The sequence below is a fragment of the Falco peregrinus genome, chromosome 14 (genome assembly GCF_023634155.1).
Source record: "Falco peregrinus isolate bFalPer1 chromosome 14, bFalPer1.pri, whole genome shotgun sequence".
Lineage (NCBI taxonomy): Eukaryota > Metazoa > Chordata > Aves > Falconiformes > Falconidae > Falco > Falco peregrinus.
The window spans coordinates 19155874-19179923 of NC_073734.1; the positions used below are offsets into that span (position 1 = coordinate 19155874).

The 24050-nt window shown below is 38.0% G+C and overlaps 1 long non-coding RNA gene across 1 annotated transcript; it reads right to left on the bottom strand.

Annotated features, from left to right (window-relative positions):
* Nucleotides 1-794: 794 nt before the first annotated feature.
* LOC114011178 (uncharacterized) lies at nt 795-20125 on the bottom strand. Its single transcript, XR_003553006.2, has 3 exons — nt 19980-20125; nt 18213-18295; nt 795-1041 (listed from the first exon to the last, which is right to left on the bottom strand). It is a non-coding gene; the product is annotated as an uncharacterized LOC114011178 (long non-coding RNA).
* Between the last annotated feature and the right edge of the window lie 3925 nt (nt 20126-24050).

Consider the following 24050-nt stretch of genomic DNA (forward strand, 5'->3'; position numbering starts at 1 on the left):
GTGCTTTGAGAGATTTTTGCAGATAGAAAAATAAAATGTAATTAAAATTTTACTCTATCACACCTGTTTTTGCTGTCCCTTAAATACGTTATTTATCATCTTATTTCTCAGTGTGATTAAAGTTGGATGAATCTGACCCCTGCTTTTGTCATGTAGAAAGTCTGCTCCACCTAAAAACTTGTTGAATTCCTCTTGAGGATTACGTCTTTTGGGAGAGAAGGTTTTTATTACATGTAAGACAAAATGATCATGAGTGCGAGAATAACGTGAGCTATTCAACGCCACCTGCTGCTGCAAGGGGAAATATATTCCCAGATGCACCTTGACTGAGCAGAAACAGATGCGGGGCCGTAGGAAAACTTGTTCTGCTTGGTAGTAAGTTTGCTTTGCCGAAATATATCATGACGCATGAGGGAATATACCTTCCCAAAACTGATGTTAACTTTTTCCAAGCAGTCTGTGAAAACCAACAGTTTCTTAAGACAGACAGCTCTCCTCCCGGATGGTAGCTTCTACACAGTTCTCACTTTTGTCACTGTAGACAGAACGTTTTTCAAAACTACTACAGGCTTTCTCGAGGCTCTTATTCACAAATATAAATTTCTTGGCCACTGCTCTTGCTGTTGCTGTTATTATTATTCTAATAAGAGTTTACATGGTAGGGGATGACAACTAGACAGTAAATTGACAGTTACTTAGGTGTTCTCCAAGTAGAGATCAGAAATTAGTTTATATCATGCAGTTTCTGTAAGAGAAAAAATATTAGGAAATACATTTTATCTAGTCATAATATATACTGCTCTGAGACAAAAGCATTGTTTGTATATGCAGGTATAGAGCTATCAGAAGCAATGGAATAAACCTATTTGCTCAAACCTGCAGAGAAGACGTTGCAGCTCACTGCTTGTAGCTTTTACCTTTGCGAAAGGCAGTGGTCTTGTGTGGGTAAACGTGGGGTGGGGTGTTTGAGCTCCGCTTATTTGATTCTAGCCCGACACCAGTATAATTTGGAACAACTCCTTAAAGCCAATGAAACCGTACCTGGAGAATCATATAAACGAGAGCAAAGAAGCAGATTTTAAATCTTTTCCTATGCAATTCTGACAATCGTTTGAAGTTTGTGATGAGGCTACAAGAAACAACTTAATATGTATAATTCATAATTTCTGTATGAAAACGCTAATATAATAATGAAATGAAGTATAATTTTTTAAAGCCTTTTAAGGATGTTCCATTGCAAATATTATCTGCTATAACTGGGGGGTTTATATTAATTTTGATCTTATTCTGCTCTGAATCAGTCATGAAAATATCAAAGTCAAAATTCAACCAACTTCCCATTACCCAGACAAGGTACTCCAAAAAAGGAAAAAAACTTGAGAAAAACACCTGAAACACAGCAGAAAAGCAAGCAAACTACAAGCAATAATGAATAGCACACTTAGTTTATATTGTAAATAAATAAATAAATAGAATCCTATATGTACATGACATAATTTGCAAAAAAAGCAACCAAGCAAAATTCCATCTTGGGAAGGGAAGAACTGCGTAAAATGTATTTCTGCTTGACTTCTAGACAAAAAACCAAGTGTAAATTCTCCTTAACGCTGTTCAAATCTCCAATGTTTTAATGAGCATGCTCACTTGGTATCAACTTTGGGTCTGTTTCTGTAGGTTGGCAGGTTTTAGGAAAGAGTAATGCTAATTTCACAGAAACACTGTTTCAAAACTCACAAGAAAGGTGCTGTAGAAGTTTAGCAGCATATTGGTATATTCTTTAATAGTCTTTATTTCTATACCCCCAGCTCCCTCTTATGCTACTCCTTTAATAAATATTAATTAGGTTTACTATATATAACTGCTATTTTGCAACATAACAGTTCAGTGCAAGAAAATGAAAGCATATTTTTCAGTAACTAATAATCAGTAGCAAAAAAAGCTCTCCACTAAACCTTCTGGACTTGCATGAAAATGTGGTTTACTGATCAGCTGCTAAATATTTTAAAATTTTATCATTATTTTATTTCACTGAAAAGGCACAGGGGGTTCATTCTCCCAACTTTTGTCTCATTCTCATATAGAGACTTTTTTTAGATTGTGCTCAATAAAAAGAATTTTTTACAGCTAACTCAAAGTACGTTTTATCATCTGCCTCCTCCCTTTAGTTTGCTTATAGCCAGTGACAAAGTAATTATAATATATTGAATGCACTGTCTCTTCTTTTATTGCTGGTTTCTTTACTGCCTTCCCAGAAAGTTTGTAGTTAAAACAATTTTTACAGCTTTAAAGAACTGAAGCAAATTCATATTTCCAGAACTTCAGCCAGAAGTAACTATATTTTCAGCAGTTGAATTTTCATTAAAATTTACAAAAGACCTCTGCCTTCACTGATTTATTGTTGCATTAGGTAAAACTACACACAGTGTATAAAATACTGTGTTACTCTGCTTGTAGTCTGATCTAACATGTTATCAGTGATTGCAAGTACATTTTATAACCCCAGCTGCTGAATCGAAAAAAAGGTGATACAAGCATCAATCTCCAGGATAAAATCAGAGCACTTTCTACCACAGTTTGACCTTAGTAATGCCTTTGGATAGTCTTACTTGTCTAAGTCCTTGCAACAATTACCAAGGGACTGTTAGAAAATGCAGCTTTAATGGTGCAGACTGGAATTACTAGCAGCATCAAAGACTTAAAACACTAACCCTGGAGATTTCCAAGCACAGGAAGAATTTGGGGAAACTCTGATGCCACTGCAGGAATGAAATGGAACAGGGCTGCAGACACCAGCCAGATTTTATTTGTGTTCTTTATTGTCTGCATCCCTGAACTCTCCAGTGTCATTAACAAATACAAAAAGCTATAAATAAAAAACCAGCTACAGATAACTAGACCTCAAGATACAGTTGACTCCAGCTATAGCTGCCAAATCTTATTTATAGCACAAGGAGACACAGTTAATTACAGGTCACAAAAATGTTAATTTCTGTTATAATACAAGTTACAGTCTAAGAATGAAAAACCTTATTTTTGGCCTGAAATGGTTTCTCCTAATAGAACTCTGTTAATTTAAAACCCCATCTCATGTTTGTAGACTACAAAATAGGCAAAAAAAGGATAAATGTGCCTTATCAATCTATTTCATGGTCCTAAATATAATAACATCCAAATTCAAATAACAAGCCCAATCCATTTTTGGCAAGGCAAAATACTGAAGGTAAAAAAGAATTAGAGAAGATGATCCTAAAAGACTATTTTGAGCAGTGGCAGTTGTATCTGTTTATAGTTAATATTAAATAGTTTTTTAATTAGTACAACAGATTTTTAAAACGTTCAGTCCTGGTGAGCCAGAAAGTGAATAAAAAATACACCTTATGAACAAGCCTAACCACTGCCCCCAAGGAAAGAATCAGTGATCACTTCAACTATTCTGAAGTACATTGAATAATTATTAAGATAAACATAATCTGAAGGATGGAGTAAATTCTGTTGCATATAATCAGGCCCTGGTCACTCCACAAGCTGTAATTTATTTTCCCGTCATTTGCGTTTAACTTTAAAAGTATTTCAGGAAATGTAAAATAATATGATCTGAGCAGTCACAAAGATGATAAACATTTAACTTCAAAACTACGTTTCAAGCTCTTAAAAATAAATTACGTACAATTTCAGGAAATAACACACCATTCTCATGCAACCTGTAATTGTTGCTGCAAGATTGGCAAACTCATTTTTGGAGTGGAAATATCACAATTTAGGGCAACAGTATTCATCTGGCAGGTCTTACAGAGATACAAGAAAACAGTAGGGTAATTTGCATCAATATGCTAATCTAAATTTATACGTAGAGTCTACTTGGTTAGAAAGGTCATGCAACTGTAACTTTATATGGAAAATTAGCAGACTGGTTTGAATTAATATCCAGCTTCTACTGCAGATCAGACAGCCTCTTCAATAAAACAGGAAGGGCTGCAGCCTTCTATAGCTTGTGTTCATCACCACAACTTTTTTTTTTTTTCTTTTCCTTTTTGAGAGGGGAACTTCTTGTGAGTTTGAGTCCTTAATATGGGTTTACAATCCTTATGTTTAAGAACATATCTAAAATTCCAGCATCTAGGTCAGTACTAGGCTTTCTAAATCCTTAACAAAAATCTTTTTGTATCCCTTCATGTCAGATTTAATTGTCCATGGTGAAAGGAAACCCTAATCAGAATTCAAGAGAAGTACTCTAAGACATGTATCTTTCCAACTTGAACTATCCTATGATTCTGTGAAAGCATACAGGACAATAAGCAAGTTTTCATCTTATTTGAAACACCAAAGCAAATAAAACAATTTAAAATTCTCATTCTTAAGTATTGGATGGCTTTTATACAACAGTTGTATAACAGTGAAGGTGCAGTGAGGCACACTGAGGGCAAAGCTCAGTTCACAAATACCTCATCCCTTTCAGAAGCTGGTCCTGGAGGACAATATTTGAGGCACAGTATTAAATCATACACCGCTTTTACAAAATGATTTTACAACCTATCAAAAAGAATCTGTCCCATGGTTCCCGCCCCCCCAGTCCTCATTTCTGTCCAGTCTACTTAGTTGCCCACCACAGACAGTTAGGAACATTTGTGGGGTCCAAGACACAAATAAATTAAGCATACAGACCTGCTGTGCACTGACTTGTACTGCTTCCTCTGAGTAGAAACCCAACAAGTGTAACTCTAGTTTTAGCAGTTTACTACACTAATAGTAAGCTCAGCTAGACTTCTTACTGAAATAGACCTAGAACAAAGATCAAGACAAAGAGTTGAAAAGCTACCTGCAGTTACCCAGCCCTTCTGGCTAACTTACACCAGGACAAACCACAGAAGAGTCACAGCCCTTAATCCTTCCAAAGCTGATGTCTTCCCTGAGACTGCCTCCTCCTGGGAACCATTTGTGGTTGTACAGTAAGCTACAGGTAGGTCCCAGTTGTGCATAAGCATCTCTACGTCTTCCACTGGGTACAAAGAGGAAAGCCTGCGCCCATTAAAGTCAGCAGAAGCTTTCCAGTTTCAAAGATGCTCTAATATCACCTAGAGGCAACAGTTCCGTACATGTTTCCCAGGTCCACACCGGATCTGCATAACAGATCCTTTGCAACTGAGATCTCAGTTTGTTCTCATGTGGCCCTATCTAAACAGTGATAATGCAATTCAGGCTGAATATTATTTGTTAGAAAGTCTTCATCTGTCATATGAAAAGTGTTAAAAGAAACTTCATTTTCACAGATATGTTTTCATCTAAAAATGACTAGAGATATTTAAGAACATTTCTGTATTTCTACTGAAAAAGCATTAGAGTCTTTGAACAAAAGGCTTTACAAAAATGTAAATGCACTCTACAAAAATTACAGCAACAATAGATTTTGTTTACAGCAGCCTTGCAAGCATGCAGGCTTACAGCACTGCGTTTGTAGCAGTGGCGGTTGTACAGCCATGCTGGTTTGCACAGCTGTTTAAAGACAAACAGGAAAGAAAAGTCCTTGACCGGCGAAGCTGACAATTCCAATAAGGCTGACAACCTAACAGAAAGTGACACTGGTGGTGCTCAGTGGGTAGGAAGGGCAACAGCAAACAAAGAGGAGGGGAAAAGTGATCTTACAAGAGCCCTTTTCTGAAGGAATCCAGATGGGCACACCAGCCTTCGGGCTGGTTGGTTTGCTTTTTAATTTTAGGAGTGTCACATTCAGGTGTGACTGCCCAGAGATCAGCAAGCTGATGCAAAAAGGAGGAATTTTGGCTTGGAATGGATGACGACAGCACAGGAGGAGGACATGGAGAGCGTCTGGTAGAGAATGTGTGGAGAGGAAGGACCTAGAATAGCAACATTTTCTGCTGGGTTTGGGGACATCTGCAAAATACCAAAACATCCTAAATAAAGTGCTGTTGGGCAAACGCTTGGGACCGGCAGGGATGGTCAGGAACCGCAGCAATACAAATGAACACCGATCTGAATGAAGTCTTGTAGGATTTCTGCAACAGCCTTTTAGAGAAATCATAGCACACGGTTCTTAGAGAGCCCCTTGGGCACAGCTGCTGCTTCTGTAGGAAACACCATTCCAATGATTTTCTGCAGGTCTCAGCCTGAAATCATCTGCTGCAGTAAATTCACACGTTTAGCATTTGTTGCTGCTGTGACCAAAGGTTAATGCTTCACTGGTTGACTGAATCAAGATCACCAGTTGCTCATTATATATTTGTGTGGTCTTACTCATACATTTGATTTCAGCAGATTTTGAGTAATCTAATTCCCTGAATGAAATGAAAGCCATGTACGTGAGAGATTAAGTTTTGTTACTGCAGAACAAAGCAATTTCACAAATAATTTTCTTTTGTGGTTCATTGGGTCACTAAGGGTACATCCAGCCAGCACAGGCAGTTTCTGGCTGTAAACATGCTGAATGACCATCCTCCCAGAGCAAACACAGACAAGGAGGGAATATAGCAGCCTTGAACAAATCCATGACATCGGGGCTACAGCTCCTTTTGGCACAGATGGCTGCGTACAGCGGATCTGACAACGTGTGGTGCTGTGTAATACCCAGCCCTGATGCAGATGAACACAGAGGAAGAACATCAAAGATTTTCAGGGAGCAGAGGGAAGGGGTTTGGGTTACCATCTTGTTTGAATCCACTTCCAAAAGCCACAGAAATGGAATACAATGTTTTAAAAGGATTTTCTCATCCAGGTGCTGAATAATATCTCACAAATCTTTGCTTTACTTTAAATATAGACTTGAATGAAGGCCTCTTTTATGCATTTGCCCAAAAACAAGAGAAAAAAATTGAAATTCTTTAAATTGATACGCTATTGTGTGGCTGTGCTTCTACTCAGGGTAACTAATTGGATAATTTAGCTATAAAACTAACCTAAACAATGTTACTCTGTCGAAAGTTCACCTTTCTGTCAAGTTGGCAGAGAGTTCAATGGAATGGTTTGAACCTGTGCTTGCAAAGTTGTGCCTGAGCAGGGTCAGGGAAAGCAGCCGGGGGGGACAGGGGCTGAAAGCATTAACCAGAGATGTTCCATTTGAGAGCACAGGTCTGTGAGCTTCCCACTGAACTGTAGACTTGCTATGCAAATGCTGAAATAAAAAGCCCTAAACTTTTCTCCTGAAAATACGGTGAGGCTGTGTGACTTCCAGCAGGCGAAGAATGGGAGGCACTGAGGATGAGGAGGTGCAGTGCAAGAGCCAGAAAGCGAGCCTGAAAGGTAGAGGGAGCAGGCTATTTCTCTTTGTTATCGAGTGAAATGACTCCACAAATATGACAATAAATCACTGGAGGAATCAATCTGAGTGGAGGCAACTGCTCCATGCTGATAATGCATCAATCAATATTTAATGTTTACACTTTAATTAATCTGCACGTAGGAAGCATTCTTTCAGTGACAAAAAAGTGATGAGAAATAAAACACCTTTTATATCAAACAGCGAAGAATGGCTGCCTATCTGTTCAGCTTTGATTGGGCCCTCAATTGATCATTGCAGCCTTTTTCGATTGCACCAGTGTGCAATGTCACATTTGGGTATAAAACAAACACAGCCTCTGTGAAGGAAGGAGGGGGAGCTTCTGAATCTGCTTTTGAGTGATTACAACTTAATCAGAACAAAGAAAGACTAATAGCAAAGTATGAGTTCTTTGAAGAGACCGGGCAGAAGCAAATAAAAGATTTTCAACATCTGCACCAATGACACCTATCTGGACAGATTTGTGCTGTGTATCACAATTATTGATAACTACTAAGGCTTTGGAAAAACGGCTCCGATGTTGACCGGCAAAACTGCCTTCCCTTATCAGACCTACCAGCAGAGACTGACGATCGGTTTATTTTGTCGCTTTTCTGCATGGCAGCGAAGTGCCAGGCGCTGTATGGACACAGGAGAAGTCACAATTCCTGCCTCAGAGTGTTTTTCCTCAGCGCTCTGTTTAACCCTTGTAAACTCTAGTTTCTTCTCCTTTTTAAAGGGCCTGATTCATTGTTCATTGATGTCAACTGAATGACTTCTATTGACTTCAGCGGGCATTGCATTAGTCCATAGATGAATGGTATCGAAAGACACAGTGATGAAAGACAAATGAAAAGACAGTGATACTAGACCAGTAACATTCAATTATTCTTTTAAAAAAAGAAAACCACAGCAGTACATTCTCTATATATAACTAAAGTTTTCCTATCCTTATTTCTTAAATAATTGTTTGAAATGTACAGACTTTTCACATAACAAATGCAGTAGTATTTATTTTGAAAACACAGAGAGCTTAGCTTAGCTAATTTAAATGACTGGAGATCTGAATCCAGATACAAAATTGCCACAAAGTTACAGAGGGTGGAACCCAGAGAAATTTTACTGTATTTTGTATGTCACATGCAAAGGATCTATGCAAATGTAAAATCATCTTAAGCTTTCAAGTACACCTGCTACTAATTACAAAATAATTACAATTTCGTTGTGGTTTGGGTTTTTTTTTTCTTTTGCTGAAGAACTGTTGTTTTACTAGTCAACAAGTAGGAAGATTCTACTTGCAATCTAGTGACATTTAGTCAAGATGCCTGCCCAGATTCGGAACTGCCTGGTTTAAGGTGCTCTGGCTGCTGGCTTAGGCAACGCTTGAACAAAACCAGAAATAACACTATGGCATAAAGTTAGATACTAGAAGGAATTTGAAAATATTAATCCTCGATCCTAAAAACAAGGTTTTGTTTTGCTGAGACTGCATGATCTTTTTCTGTGGCTATTTTTTTCTGGCTATTCCAAAAGTCTACATCGCTCAGAAACACACCCCTAAGACTGCTGACATTTTTGGATACCAAGAGCAGCGAAGTATTTAAAGCATGAATGACATTAGAAGGCTTCCATTTATTGGTCAAAAAGTTTTGAAATATAGTAGCATACAAAAATTGGAGGAAGTGTTCACAGGGGAAATGAAAGAAGATGAATATGACATTTAAAATGTAATAATAGAACTTAAGCTAACTTTTTAACTTCTGATGTTTACTTGTCATTCCCACTTATATTTTTTTCCCACAAAACTTTGCATGTAGTTAACAAAACCCCAAAGATTTCATTAGCTCCATAAAAATGGAGACTATGCCTTCTCACCAAAATCCATAAATAGCTTTTCAGCAGACTTTACTCATACACACACATATCCACACAAAGAGTTGAGTCTGCAGTTTATCTTTTCCATAAAAACTTCTTCCCCCTTCTGTGCAAATCAGATGAACAAGCTAAAAAAAAAGGGCAAAGTCAAAGGAGAGGAATGCTCTATTGTAATGCATGATCAACTGCAAATATTTATAGAAAAGATGAAAACACTACTGTGTGCACATCAGGATTGCCCTAGGACAGCTTTAACATGCGTAGTTAATGTTTATGGAACAAAACAGACTTACTGAATGTGAAATCTTAATTTTCCTCATATGCACCTAAAGTTAATTCACCAAAAAAAATAATAAAAGATTACTTGCTCAATAAAATCCTGAGGGGACAATGCAAAGCACTTACTGTTGTCACTGGCAGGCAGAAAACCTCACAGTTGCATTTCCTGAGGACTTTATTCTCCAGCTGTATACAGTTTTCTGCACACAACTGGTGCAGCAGCCCAACCTGGAACGCCAAATCCTGCCCTCCATGAACTTCAGTTTCTTTGGAGCTCCAGGGAGCTGCACGGTTTGGCCTGCAGCAGCAATCTTGCCGTTGAGGGAGACAGGTCCCATACCATGCTTTTAAAGCCCTGTTAGCTGACCTCCTGAGAACACAAGTCCATAAGGTTCCTTCTTTGCTATATAGCTGAACATTGCAGCTAGCAAAGGATATGTGTCCTGGTCCTGGACTCTCCTATCAGGGCTATGGTGAGTTCCTAGGCTTAATCATCGCTTCAGACTGCCAAGCCTGAGCACTAGGGCACCCTCCCAGCAGCACTTCTGGATACAGCTGTTGGCATTAACCTCAGTACTTGCACCTCAGTTTTATAAGCAGCACCCAGTGAGATCTAAGAGTATCGGTCCCTATGTAGCACCAGGGCTTAGGCTACTTTTCCACCTCAGCCTTGTCACACCTGTCTGCTGCATAAAAAGAGACTGAAATGTACTAAAAAACCCTGGAAGACTAATAATTCATTAACCTGACAAATGAAATGTAAGTCCTATCGATCAAGAGTAGAACTTCTTGGTTATAAAGGAAGCATATATTATTCTGACAGTATTTTCACAAGATAAACTGAAGTTACAAAGGCGGCAACCAATTTGATTCAAATAACTGTCTCTCCTCAGAGACATTCATGATTGTAGTCATCAAGCACAAGCTGGTGGGGTTGTGTGACTACCCCCGTTTTTACAGATTTGGATAACTGCATAATATCAAGGAAACGGGACTGTATCACTCCCAGCTTTTCTGACTGCTGTTCCTGTGGAACATACTAAGCAAAGGCTGGCTCCTGCCCCACTGAATCATGACACTGCAAAATACCAGCTTGGAAGACGTGCAACAATGCGCACGTGCACACAGGGCGATCTCTTCTCATCTATCACTAGCCCTGAAAAGCTCAGGGCTTATGGTACGGCTAATGAGAACACACACACTTGCAGCTGGCCTTCCACCACCTGTAGAAGGTGAAAGTCGGCCAAACGCCTACAAGACTCTCCAGTTGTGATCAACGGGTGGAAACCAAAAGTGTGGCTCAGGTTCAAGTCCCAGACTAGTTACAGCAGTGCAATACCAGTGCCAACAGACCCACTTAAGAGGGGAGGGCTCGGAGCGAGAGGCAGTCTCTGGTATGCTGTGATGGTAAAATATATTAGGGCAGGCATCAATTTACCTTGGTTAGTTATGTTTTTCGTTATGCTGCATTTTGGTGCCCAGGGGCCTAATTTATAATTCTAATAATAAAATGTATTATGAAGTATAAGCCAAGCACATGCAGGTTCTAATTCTATTTCCTCTCAAAGGAAAGAGCTAAGCTGTTAAGCTCCAGGTTCTTTCAACATTTCCTATTTGTGACAAACACAAAAATCTGAAATCAGCGATGTACCATTGCAAGACATTTACAAAGCACGGGTAGGTAGAGCAAGTTAAATATCTGCCTGTTGGGTTTTTTTAATCCCCAAATGATATTTCTGGTACCTCGGCATCACAGCTGTCACAATGCCTGGCTTTGCAGGTGAACCAAAGTTACAGGGAGCAAACCAATCCAGTTCAGACGTCCTCACTGCCTCAGAAAAGCTGCCATCCCTAAGCCCGTGGGGTGGTACTTCTACTGACGTTCCTACAGTGAGAACATACAGGCCAGCTGAGGGATCTCCCCAGTCCCTAAGGATGGAGGAAACCCTAATCCATTTAGTAGAGAGGCTCTTACACCGGTGTGGTTGTAGAAGTTAACTGAAGAGCCCAGCTGTTAGTGTTGTGCTATATTTGCCCTTGTTTGTACCTAAGAACTGGGGGAGAATGTTCCATTATTTCCTTCCCTCTCCACCTGGAGGACATGGCGCCTGTGCCAGGCTCAGCTGGCGGTGGGTCCCAGCTCGCTGCGTCCCCTTGCTGAACACACTTACTAGGACATGCTTTGTACAACAGAAAAACAATTTTTATGCGTGTGGGACCAAGTTAACAAACAGGAAATTATGTTTAATGAATCAGATTGTTGGTAATTTATGTTAAAAATATGATATCAAAGAGCAAGACTAGCAACTGTATCATTAATAGTTTTTATAATACCTAATATTTATGCTATAAACATAAGTTTTAATTAAAAAAATACCACTGCAGTCATTTTCACTCTAGTTTTCACTGATTAATGTTGATATTGATGACAATGTAATACTGTTCATCTTATTTAAGCTGAATAAATAATGAAGAAGAGTTAATAAGAATACAGCTAGCAAGCATAATAACGGTCCTTAATCTTATGAAATTGTTCTTTACTCATGCGAGCAGTCAGCCTCGCTAATGTCAGTGGCCCAAATTCTGCAGCCCTTAATCACATACCGTTACCTTCAGTAGCTGTTGTTCTCAATTTAGGATCAAAGACGGCAGTTCGCTGAGGCTGTGCTTTCAAGGCAGGATTGGGCCCAGACTTTTAATAAGGGGTTTGGTGGCTTACAAAGAGGTGATTAAGATCTTCCTTTGAAAAACACAAAATGTAGAGTTCTTCTTTTGGATTATAACAGCACAGATAGCCGTAGCTTGTGGATTTCAGAGCATTAACCGCTAATCCACAAGCGAACTGAAAGGTTTTTGTTTGTTTGTTTTGCTATTACAGTGTTTAGTTGAACTTGTCAACCTTCAGTTCTCCGTAAGTCATATTTAAGTTTCTTAGCAAAATATTTTATCACATCTCTGTGAATATGTCCAAGGGGTGAGAGATTTCCTGGTTATTTGCAAAACCTAGGGTAGGTTTTTCTGTTTGGTTTGGTTTTGTTTTTTTTTTAAATGAAAATCTTGCACTTATTCCTGAGAACTCAAACATGAAGTTTTGGAAACTAACCCACAATATAAAAGTTTCTATTTTCCTTAAGTGACATTCAAGGATTGCTGTTTGTCAGTGACAAACAGAAAGTACTTAGTATAATTATTATAGCACCTCAGTAAAAATCAGATTCTAGCCGTAGGTGATTGCAGCTATAAAGTTTCCAGAATAGGAACAATGAGCCCTATGAAACTAATGAAAAAAATCGCCAACTTCCTCACTCCAAAGCCTGATTTTTACAAGGACTCTATTTCTTCCTGGTTGCCAAAACCGAACAGTTTATTTGAATCTAGCTTAGGTCTCCAGGAAAACAATTTTAATGTAAAATTGAATAATGTTGCAGCAATGACAGGATAATTAAGTGGTTTCAGAATTAGAGCAATATTTAGGTGCGTTTACTGTAGCATGCCCCAATAATGAAAATAAAGAAACCATATTCTAATGATAGCATAGCTACAGATGATAAATATCCAGACATACCCCTCGCTGTATCACTGTACTGTAATCAAATGAATTAGAAATCTAATGACTACTTTGACACAAACAGGTATTTAATATGCTGAAAATGTACCAGATTTTCCCCCTCAAGCATTAGTAAAATCCCCAAGAAAATTAAAATCCAGGTCATAGCTAAATTCCTTTGAAACTGGGATTTAAATAAAAAAAAAGAAAAAGGAAAAAAAAGTTTAGTCACTGTAAGAATTCTTTGTGCTGTTACATTTTTATAAGGTTAAAGCTAAAAATAAGATCAAAATCTCTTTGGAGTTTACATTAAAAAATAGACCAGGTGTGTTCAGAAACCCATCACACATATGCCTGTTACACAGATGCGGACCAATAAATTAATTAAAGCTACTCTCCTTTCAAATCAGAACAGGGGAAAGAGCTGTTAGGGACATTTATGGGGTGATGTTCTCTTGACTGACAAGTTTTTCATGCTTGGCCCCTGTTGTACAAGTCACTGATACTTCTCAAACATTTTCCAAAAGGAAAATTAAATCACTGTCTGTCTGTAAAGCACAGAATTTTCTAACCTGTTTCCAGGTAGTTGAATTGACACTAGGGAGAGATGGCATGGCTGTTTATCAGTCATGAAAAGTGAACAAGGAAACGAGGTTTTGATACTGACCTGATTAAAATCTTTACTGGTAATTCTAGCCGTCACACATAAATTAAAAAAAAAAAAAAAATCAAAATCTGCATGGGAAATATCTCACTCTCCCTGGTATGCTATACTTCATTGTGGCAACCAGCATCCGAGCTGATCAAGTTAAAAAGTATCTTGTGCTGACCTTAAATCCTACTATACTTAAAAGACTTGGAAAAATAAATAGAAAGGAATTTGAGGAACAGTAAATGGTCCTGAAAGGGCTACGTGACTCCTTGAAACATACGCTTCTCTACCACTTTAAGGACAAACAACGTTCATTTCTGCATTTCTTCTTCCAATTATACAAATTTGATTTTTTTGTAAACCACACAATTGCTGGAAAAAGGAATTAGTCAGTATAAGGGGTTATTAAACATGGCGTTCACCCACTGCTTTTACACAGAAAAGGAGCCCTGAAAAAAGCCAAAGCTGATTAATATGAAAGGCAGCTAACCTAAAAACTAAAACTTGAACTGAATGGTGTGCGCTAATCTTTCTCAAATACACTTACGAAAGCTAAATTTGCTGGTATTTGTCATTGCTATGCAGGCTAAGTGTTCATGTGAATATCATCAGTTCTGAGCAAAGCAGTAAAAAACCAAGGAATTTTATCCTTACTGGTAATTTTCTGAATCTCCTGTCCATCTACAGCTGCTTGAATAGCAAACACTTCACAGTCCAGGGTCATTTGTGATAAACTTTGTTAAAAAGCCGCCATTCATTACCGGTAGTTTCCTTAATCCTCAAGTTGCTTGTAAGGAAAAGATTGAAATTCTGTGCTATGTATCTGCTCTATTAGGTCCACAAGCAAATAGCTCAACAAGTTAGCCACGTTAATAAAATACTTGCCAGATCAAAATCGTAATAGCCAGTCTTAGACTTGCCATTGTTTATTGATGTTTGTTTGCCAGCCTATCTGAAGATATAAGGAAAAATCTTAATAGCTCTGGCCACTCATTAGCAAAGTACCATGGAGTCCTAATCCCATAAAGATATTAAACCATTTTTCCTTACAACAGCAACAAATGGAGGGAATTCTCACTGCTTATTAAGATGTGGTACATTCTTTGCATATTGAGTTTCTTCTTATACTTTGAACTCTTATCCCTCATCATTCTATTTCTGAGGCTAAGATCAAAGTAGATCGGCCTTACAGAGCTACAGATGAGTGGCCGCCTTTCAGAGAATATTAATGCCCTCTTGAAGAGCAAAGCTGGGAAGGAGGTGTAATCCCCTGAAGAGAGAGCCCTGTGAGCCTTGTCATAGCCAACAACTGTAGCATGCTTGCTAGATCAGCTGTTAAAGAACGCAGCCTCGCTGAGGTGGAGCTGCTTACCCCAGTTTAACAATGTGGCCCAAATCTCCAAGCAAGAGTGAGTCGAAGTCTTTTTTGGAACTAGAAAGTCATGTAAATGTGGATTCTGGCAGACTGGCACAGAGCAATGTGTTTTATAGCAGGAAAACATGTGACCAATTCTGTATTTTGCACTGCAAAATTCTCCGCTCTTTCTGATTTAGACTTGTGACTTCTGCAGTTTTAGTTTTTACTTCTCACTACCTCACCTACTTCAGGATTGGTGTTGTTGATGAGCTGGTTGGCAGTGGCCAAGACGGTGTCCCCCCCTTCAATCTTCCCCTCCCAGCAGCGATCCTGCTGCACAGGGTTTCTTTCTTGCCTTCAGACTGCTCGCAAGCCTTTTAAAGGGGAATTACTTTAGACGCTTGTTAAAGGTAAGAGTAAACATGCTAAGTACCAAGACATTCAGTGGGTATCGTTATATGAAAAGAAGAAATGTTATTTTCATTACAGAGGAAAATCTAGTAATAAAAAGTATTACCTGCATTTATAGCCCTTGTAACCTAATTTTTGTGACAAAGCAAAGAAGTAAAAACATTCCTTTCTGCCTTTCAGTGACCCCTATAAGAAACCCCCCATGGAGTCATTTAGGATAGTAATTTGAGTGAAAATATACGCAGCCTTTACTTTGCTTGCTCTTCTTAAATTAATAACCCTTACCAATGATAAATCTGAAAGTTTCTAAAGATGTTTGCAAAAATGCCCTCAAATTAGTAAGTAATTAAACTAAAAGACATTTTCCACAACATAAAAGAGTGACAGAACATGGAGCTGTGTTGTTCAAATGTTAAAACTGTACATAAAATACCCCTTCAATATATGCTGCCAGTAAAAACCAAGGCAAAGCAGGTCATTAAAATGTCAGACTTGGGGCAGAGTGGAAAAAACGCTGTGTTTAAAAGTAAACATGTAGACCTTTTATAATTATTTCCCCTTAACGTTAACTGTTAAAAAAAAAAAAAAAAAAAAAAAGGCCAACACAAACCCCAAACAAACCAAACCAAAACTAAACCCCAAATAAACAGCTCTGCATCATCAGGATGAAGAGGCAAACTCCAGTCCTAATCTTGTTTCCAAGTGAACCTAAGGAGACCTTTCGGGTCTTGATGCAGTCTCTGGATGTCAGCTGTGTGCACAAAATGTAATTTTCCTTTATCCAGTTTTTCTAAAGCAAAACCAGCCATGTGTCCCTGCCATTAATACCCATGTCATGTTTATGCTAAGGCTGGGTATATAACAGGAGCATTAGAAATCTTGGGAGCCCCGTGTGCAGCAGGGGAACCCTTGGGAAGATGCTGATGCGCCACACACAGCCTTGAGCTGACCAAGGGAAGGGGTCTCACATTTGCTGCTGTGATGATGTTAGTGTCCGCAGGCAGAATTTCAGCACTGTAAAGAGCTCAGGCTAGAGGACTGTGCTCAATCCCTTCTCCTCACATGAACTGAAACTGCCCGTTGAAACTGGTAGAAGATTCAGTTAGCATAAAAGAGACGTTATGCTAGTTATGAGGGAGCTGAAAGCCATACTAATGCTACTTAGTTGAATTAATCTGTTTTTGCAGTGCCATGCAGATGAATCAAGACATTAAAATGAAAACCAAAGTCTGCATCTTCAAATATGAAGTATGTTCAAATATTGAAAATAAAGAGGTTGCATTTGGCTGTCACTTTTCCTATTTCCAAGCTTTTTGAGCCAGGAACAAAGACTGATATCCCTCTGACTCATCAATCACCTTCCAGTTTTGTTTCCCTTCTACTGGAAAAAAAGTGCATCATGGCACTGAAGAAAAATTTTTCCATCTCATTAGTTTTGTGTATTTTAAGCAAAGTGTCTGCATATGAAGTTGGTATAATATCTGCACTGTGTCTTTTACTGAGCTGAATTCCGGAAGCGTGTCTAAAAGGTGGCAATGCTCTAGTAACCACTCTGTCCACATTAATTCACATTAATTGGGCTAGTGTATATCTGTAACACCACCACTGATACACACAACATTATTCCAGATTAGTTTTGGTTTAACAACAACAACAAAAAAAAAAGTAGTTGGCTCATAAAACTCAGATAAATTTAATGATTAGAAAATAAAAAGGTTGTACCCTCAGGCAGATTCTGGGACTCCCACTGAGGTCCATGCAGGAATACAGGTATCTTATTTTACCCTCTAACATCTCCATATTTTTGTTCCTTTAAAACTGACAAATAGCACCGCTGAAAGTACAGGTTGTCCCATTTACAATCAGTGATTAAAACCAACAATCTGCTGGTTTCCATCTGATAAGAACAGAGCTCAATGTGGAGAGACAATGAAGAAACACAAAATACTACCAAGAGGCTCAACTTCTATTTTAATAGCCATTTTTCTTTAAACTAGGTTCTACAACACAAATATTTTGAAGTTGTGGAAAAAAGCCTGGAACCGTGGTTTGACAGATGTTATACTCAAAATATACAGATCATGGGAGAATATTAATCTGCATATTTATGCTTTTTCTAGTTTCTGGTGTTTTACGTAGGATAATCAAATAGATCAAGAGGAGACAGAGCTGTGGACCATGTTTTAGACTGCTGTCATCGGCTCAGCAGGAAAAGAGACTTGCATTTTTAGACAGCCGTGGTTCAAGGCTGCTAATAACAGACCTGTTACCGTCAATACTCCCTCAGTATGTATGACCAGTGTTTCTTAGTCACAGGCTTACGATGGCAACGGAAATAGCCAAAGCACACTATATATGTATTTTTTTTGCCAGCTCTACAGTTTTCATTCTATGATAAAAACAATGAGTAATACTTAAACAGGATTAAAATTAGATGTTGGAAGGATGGTTTCTAGTCATACATAAAGCCTGCAAGTAAGAAGTCCAAATCTTTTAAACAAATATTGAACAAACAAGGTGGCTTTAGTCCACTTCTATACTTTGCACCTTTTCATTGAGGCATTTTGATCCAGTAACAGGAACCTAAGGCCAGGCTTAATGCATCATGGAGCCCACGGCTTGTGACCTCTGGCTTTAACGAAGGCAGCACACCACGAACCTGGAGGGCTGGTCCTTAATTAAAACAGTAGCTTTGAACCCCATTTCTTTTCCTATTGTTTACAAGTATTCAGCATGATAATCCCAGTTTAATAAGATTTACTAGTATTATGACACCTCTTTAAGTTCTTATTTCTTTAAAGGTAAGCAAAAAAGTTATAGATACTTGTATTCTTTATGCAGAATCATCTTCTATCAACAGTGGCGATTCCAGAGCTGGGAAATAGGTTTTGTTTTGGGTTCTTCAACCTAGATAAAAAGAATGGAATCAATTTCTCGGGAAATACTAGCTTGCTTGCTGTTCATTGTGAGAATGACAAAAGCTAGTTCTTGATTTATTATGTAACTGCTGTTACTGTCTTCCTGGCCACAGGCTAAAACCAGCAGCCAACTCTCCATTACCAAACTACCAAAAAAATGCAATTTGAAAGTACACATTCAATATTTCGTACATTTTAAGATTTTAAAGAGCCTAATCATAGATCTTCTGAAATCCTGTGCCATACTCCAAGGAAATCCCTAAGAGAGATGCTTTTCATGAATATTAGGCTTTGATTGCTCAGAAATTTAAGAAAACTGGGCTCCCGTCTATATTTCCAAAGCACAGACTCGGCTGACACCCAAACGGAGGCAACCTGCTCAGAGTCCTCAGGTCTCCACATACCTAATTTCTAGACAGCCAACAGCAAAAATATACCTCTCCAAATAACACTTACATATTTTGAGATTTAAGAGCACATGATAAACATAACATGAAATACCACCCACCTTCCACCATCAGAGTCTTTCTTCAGGATTCAAAGCTCCTATAACTTAATGATAACAACCAGCACATAGCCCAAGTATGAACTATAAATTATGGACACCAAGCTGCTTTGTTCTTATAATTTCAGAGGTTTGGGGTTTTTTTAGGGAGCTAATCAGCAAGGTCTCTAGGAGTCTTCTCCTAGAACTCCCATTTCCCACAAGCTCCTTTTCACATTCTCAATTCTGGTCAACCCTGAAGACTGTGGGCCTGTCTTTTTGTAAGTGATGGCTTGCCTTGTACTCAAACTGGCATTGCCAATAGAGCAAAGAATCACAGCTACCTGGCCAGCAGGTATTTCTTTCCGCGGTGTTACCCCCTGTGCTTCAGAAGGCCAGGCATCCCTACAGCAGTATCATCCATTCAAACAGCAGGTTAAATTCAGTTTAAAAAAAAAAAAAAAAAAAAAAAAAAAAAAAGAATGGGGGTGGGGTGTGTGGTGGTGGTGGTGGTGATGAGATGACTATGTATCAGCTGTTTGACCAGAGGCTGGACAATCAGCACAGTTCTGGGGCAGGGAAAGCTGCAGCATGGGAAGGCAATGCAAGACACCTGTGCTCACTAACCTTTTAACCTAGCACAGTTTGCCTGCCCACAGCTGCATGTAATCTGGCTGATGTTCCCCAGTTACAGAAAGGGATGGGTTAGGAATAATTCAAATTAACTGGTCAGCCAGCAGAACTGGGGAGTTGCAAGCTTCTACCAAAGTGTGGTGATAAAACATTTTCAGTCAGAACAGCTGCTTATAGATGTAATGTTTGGCATTAAAAGGTAAATTGAGCAAGCCTGCAGTATTTTAAAAAATGTGCACAAGTTCCCTTGCGCCAAAGGACACGTGGCATCGCATCTTTACAGTCAGTGGTATGAGCTGTTCATGGAAACATCTTTAACTGGCACAGCTACACCTGGAAAACTGGGTGATTCGCACCTTTACTTTCTCCTCTTTGTTGACTCATCATCCTGCTTTTCTGTGTTGGAACCAGCAGGTCCTACAAAGCACCTCTGTGTCCTGCGAGCTGCTCAAGAGCTTTAAACACTGCTGAGGTGTAGATCTACAGATGCCTTCCACTTGTTTCTTGCCCTCGGATCGGGAGAACGCTTTCTAAGAAACAGAAGGATCTGATTTACCTTCATTTATGTTGTCATTACAGCACTGAAGTTTGAAATCAGTATTTCAAGGCAATGGTCAGAAACCTAGCAGCATTCCTGTATGAGCTGTCATCACCATCTGCACTGCCACTGACTTTTTCTTAACTGATCCAGTTGAAAAATAACCTGGCTGAAAAAGAAAGAAAAAAAATGTGAGATTAGTTTGAGTCCAGTTTGCTGTGCCTGTGCAAATGCTTTTGCTGGAACAAGGCAGGAGGGGCAGCAGGGACCGAAGCTGCTGCAGAAACGCAAGTGTAGCCACATTCCTTGATATTTGAGTAGACGGCCAGACCGACTTAAAGTCAAATGTTTTTAGGTGGATTGTAATCTTTTTTATAATCATTATTTTTTCTCATGTTCCAGATAGAACCAACCACAGAAAGGGTGTTTCTCCGGTGGATCTGTTCACACAGTACTTTGTGTTGGCAGCTCATTTCTGTCTTAGTCATGTTTTCATTTTTTCTTTAGCAGATGTTTACAATTACTCCTTAAAATGTTTCCATTTTCTGTGATCATTGAATGTGAATGAGGTGACATTTTTAAAAATAATTGTAGCTTTTTCTGGCCAGAAACCATGTTGTTAGATTCAAATAGTCTTTGTCTTTTAAACTGTGGTAAAGGTTTTATATCTTTGTAACAGCAGCATCTGCACTGGTTTGCTTATTCTTTTTTTTTTTGCCAAAATCAAAGTGTTATTTGTCATTATCTGACTGTATCTTGTATCTGGTAATCAGATGTGTATATGTCTTTTTATTTAACCTTAAAGACACAAAGCTTATTCTCCTGAATTTGTGCTTGAGAATTTCTTGGGAGGACCGCAGAACAAATGGTATTACAGCAGCCTAAGCTCCTGAAATGCAAAGGAACATTTCTTTGCTTTTCTTTCAATCAGTTTTTTCATTTGTTTTTATTGACCTCAGTTTAGATCAAAGTTCTCACAAATAATTGCCATGTTGCCAACACCTGCAATTATGTTACAATGTTTGTAACGCTTCAAATGTTCTTCAAAAACCCATTCCTGGGAATCACGCAAATTTTTGAGAAAGCTCATCCGTTGCTTTTTTTTCCCTTCTTTTGTTTTGAAAAAAGAAAAAAAAAAAAAAGAAAAAATCCATTTGCAGAAAAATTATAAAAATATGCCATACATTTACCGTAAAGGCTTAAAAAAGGGTGTCACACATATATTTTAAAAGATCACTTTATTTAATGCAGTCTCGTGACTTTTGGAGTGCTGACTCACGATTTTTGCATGCTTGACATCAGCAATACCACAACTAAGAGAAAATCTTTGTGAAAGATTCCTTTCTAGTCCTCTTGAGACAAAGGGATCCTCCAGGAAAAAAAACAGAGAAACAACTGTTTCTTATTCATGATAGTTCTCAGTTAAAAACAAGCACAAAACCCAACTTTAAAGCAAACAATCTACAATATCTGCCAAACCATTCCTGCATTCTTTCTTCACCATAAAGACTCAAAAAAGGTACAAACATTTTTTTTTTCCTTTTCTTTGGTAGAATGGTATGAAATCACGTAACGTATGAAAATGAAGCTTCTAGTATAATTTAATATTTTTCAATTAACAGCTTCTTTTAATATGCCCGATTCCTCCCTCCCTTTTGTCAAGCAAGAAGTCTGGCATTAGGGACAGACAATGACTTTTTCGTTAATGATCATATGTTATTTTTAATTATACTATGTATTTTTTTAGCTTCCATAAAAGAAATATAACAATTTTAGGATGACATTCCTTCTGCTTAATTAAAAAAAGTTTTCCTTTACTAGGAATACAGTACTCCGAGAAAAACATGAAAATTCCACTGAAAAAAGAAAATAGAGCCTTTTTACTCTTAAATGAAAATTTTGGCCCATGAGTTAATGCATTTTCATTGCAGTACATTAGTTGATCTGTGACTTCAAGGTTCTATTTGTTGAAAACAACTACAAATATTCCTTACAGCTAATAATACAAAAGGTAATCAGTAGCTATTATTAACATTACTTGTAGTAGAGGGAATATAACAATATATTATACTAACAGTAAAAATTTGATTCTGGAGCTGGCTGTTCAGCAGTCAAAACTAGCCTCCTTTATCAAGCAAAACTTCCAATTAATTCCAAATTCCAGTTTTTCTGCATTAAGACTTGAGGATAATTTGCTTGTGGGTAGGATAAAAATGGTTGGTATGTGCCTTTATTAGAATAAATATTTTTGACATAAACTCTTTCAGAGGCAAATCAGGTCAAAGGATGATTTACAAAATTGTCATTGTCATATGGCATTAATTTGATAGCTCATTTCAATTGACATCTGTGAGAAACAGTTGGACATGCTGTTTCTCTTGCATTAACCAGACTTTTTAATTAATTATGCAAAGCTGAAAGCAAACAAACAAAATTAGACTGAAAAGTAAAACTATACTCAAGTAAAGCTACACATTACCCAGCTAAATTCACACTATAACTAAGTCTAAAACTGTCCTGTACTATGAATTACCTTGGAATAGCAAACCCATCAGAACCATCATTCAGGGAGTGCTGCTCAGCACAGAATATGAAACCTTCTCCAGCACCATAGATCACTCTTTTTTTTTTTTTTCTCACCCATTTGTTCTACATACAGACATGAACAAAAATGCTATTATTACTTCTAAATATCAATTCTAAATATTTCCACTATTTCTAATACCAGTAATACTACTGTTTCCTCACCATCAGTCTTTCAGAACAATATTGAAATCAGAGACGATTTAAGTATTTTGTTCACAAAGTTGGATCTACTGAATAGCAGGCAATAAAATATGTTATTTAATCTATGCTGCACCAGTCCTTTAGCTCACAAAACTCATGCTGGGTCTCTCTAAACATCAGTAAGCATAACACTAATTTAAGAATGCCAGAGCATCACTGCTCTGCAATATTATTATCCCATATTTGTAGTAAGTCTTTGTAACCCCGATTTACCTAAAAATACAATTTTTCTTTTAGTCTTTTTAGAATGATACTATATTTTCATGCCATCTCAGTAGAAATATACCTGAATAGAGAATTCTTGTGGCAAAGTAGCATTAGGACACCACAAGCTTCAAATACATCAATACAAAGTAAAGGTGGGTTTTTTTTCTGGTTTGTTTTTTTTTTTCCCTAGGTTGTAAATATCCAAGATGCTGCTGTGCTATTTGATCAAGATGGGGTTAAAAATTACCTTGTAAGCAATATCTAGAGCACTTCAACACTCTTAATGTGACTTGAGCTTGCCTATGTGAAATCTTGTCTTTTGTGACTGCTCTCCTGTAGAAACAAAATCCTATCGTAAGACCTCAAGCCACCAGCATTTCTCTTCCCAATTAAAAAAAAAAAAATATTTTTTTTAAAGTCTTCAGCTCAGCTTGGGCTTTGGCTACATCATTCATCACTCAACTAATGTATAAAATCTCATAGAAAGGAGCAATTATTTCTGTACATATATCACTTCATTAAATAATGTAAAGATTATTTGCAAGAAAGGACTCTATGCTTGAAAACTGGGTAGTCCTGGAATATAAAACCTCAATTTGTAATGTGAGTTCTTGGCTGTACAGATTGTTGTAGATACAGGGTGGTGCAGACTGAAAAGACTGTTTGTTGGCTGTTTCTTTCTGACACAGTATATGAATCCCATTCTGAGGTGGTCTGCTGGTTGCCTGCAGTGCAGAAGAAACTGTTTCTCTTTTGATGTATAATTTGGCTTCTGGTTTTTGTTTTGCTTTCCTTACAGCACTGACTGACCATGACTGGAGCTGGTTGAGGGTGTTAGACTGATATGCAGTGGCTCTCACTCTACCAGAGTGCCCAGCCAGGGTATTTTCCTCATCTTAAATCAAGCTTCAGATGTGAGGTCAATGAAGTATTTCCCCCAGACCAGTTTGGTACAAACTATTAGATTTTTTTTTTTGGTTTTCTTTCCTCAGGAGGTTTTAATTATCTAAAATAATTTGAGAATTTTGCCTCCCCCTGCAACTATAAGTGAATGAATCCAAAAACAAAATATTTAGGAAATGACTTCTTGTTTAC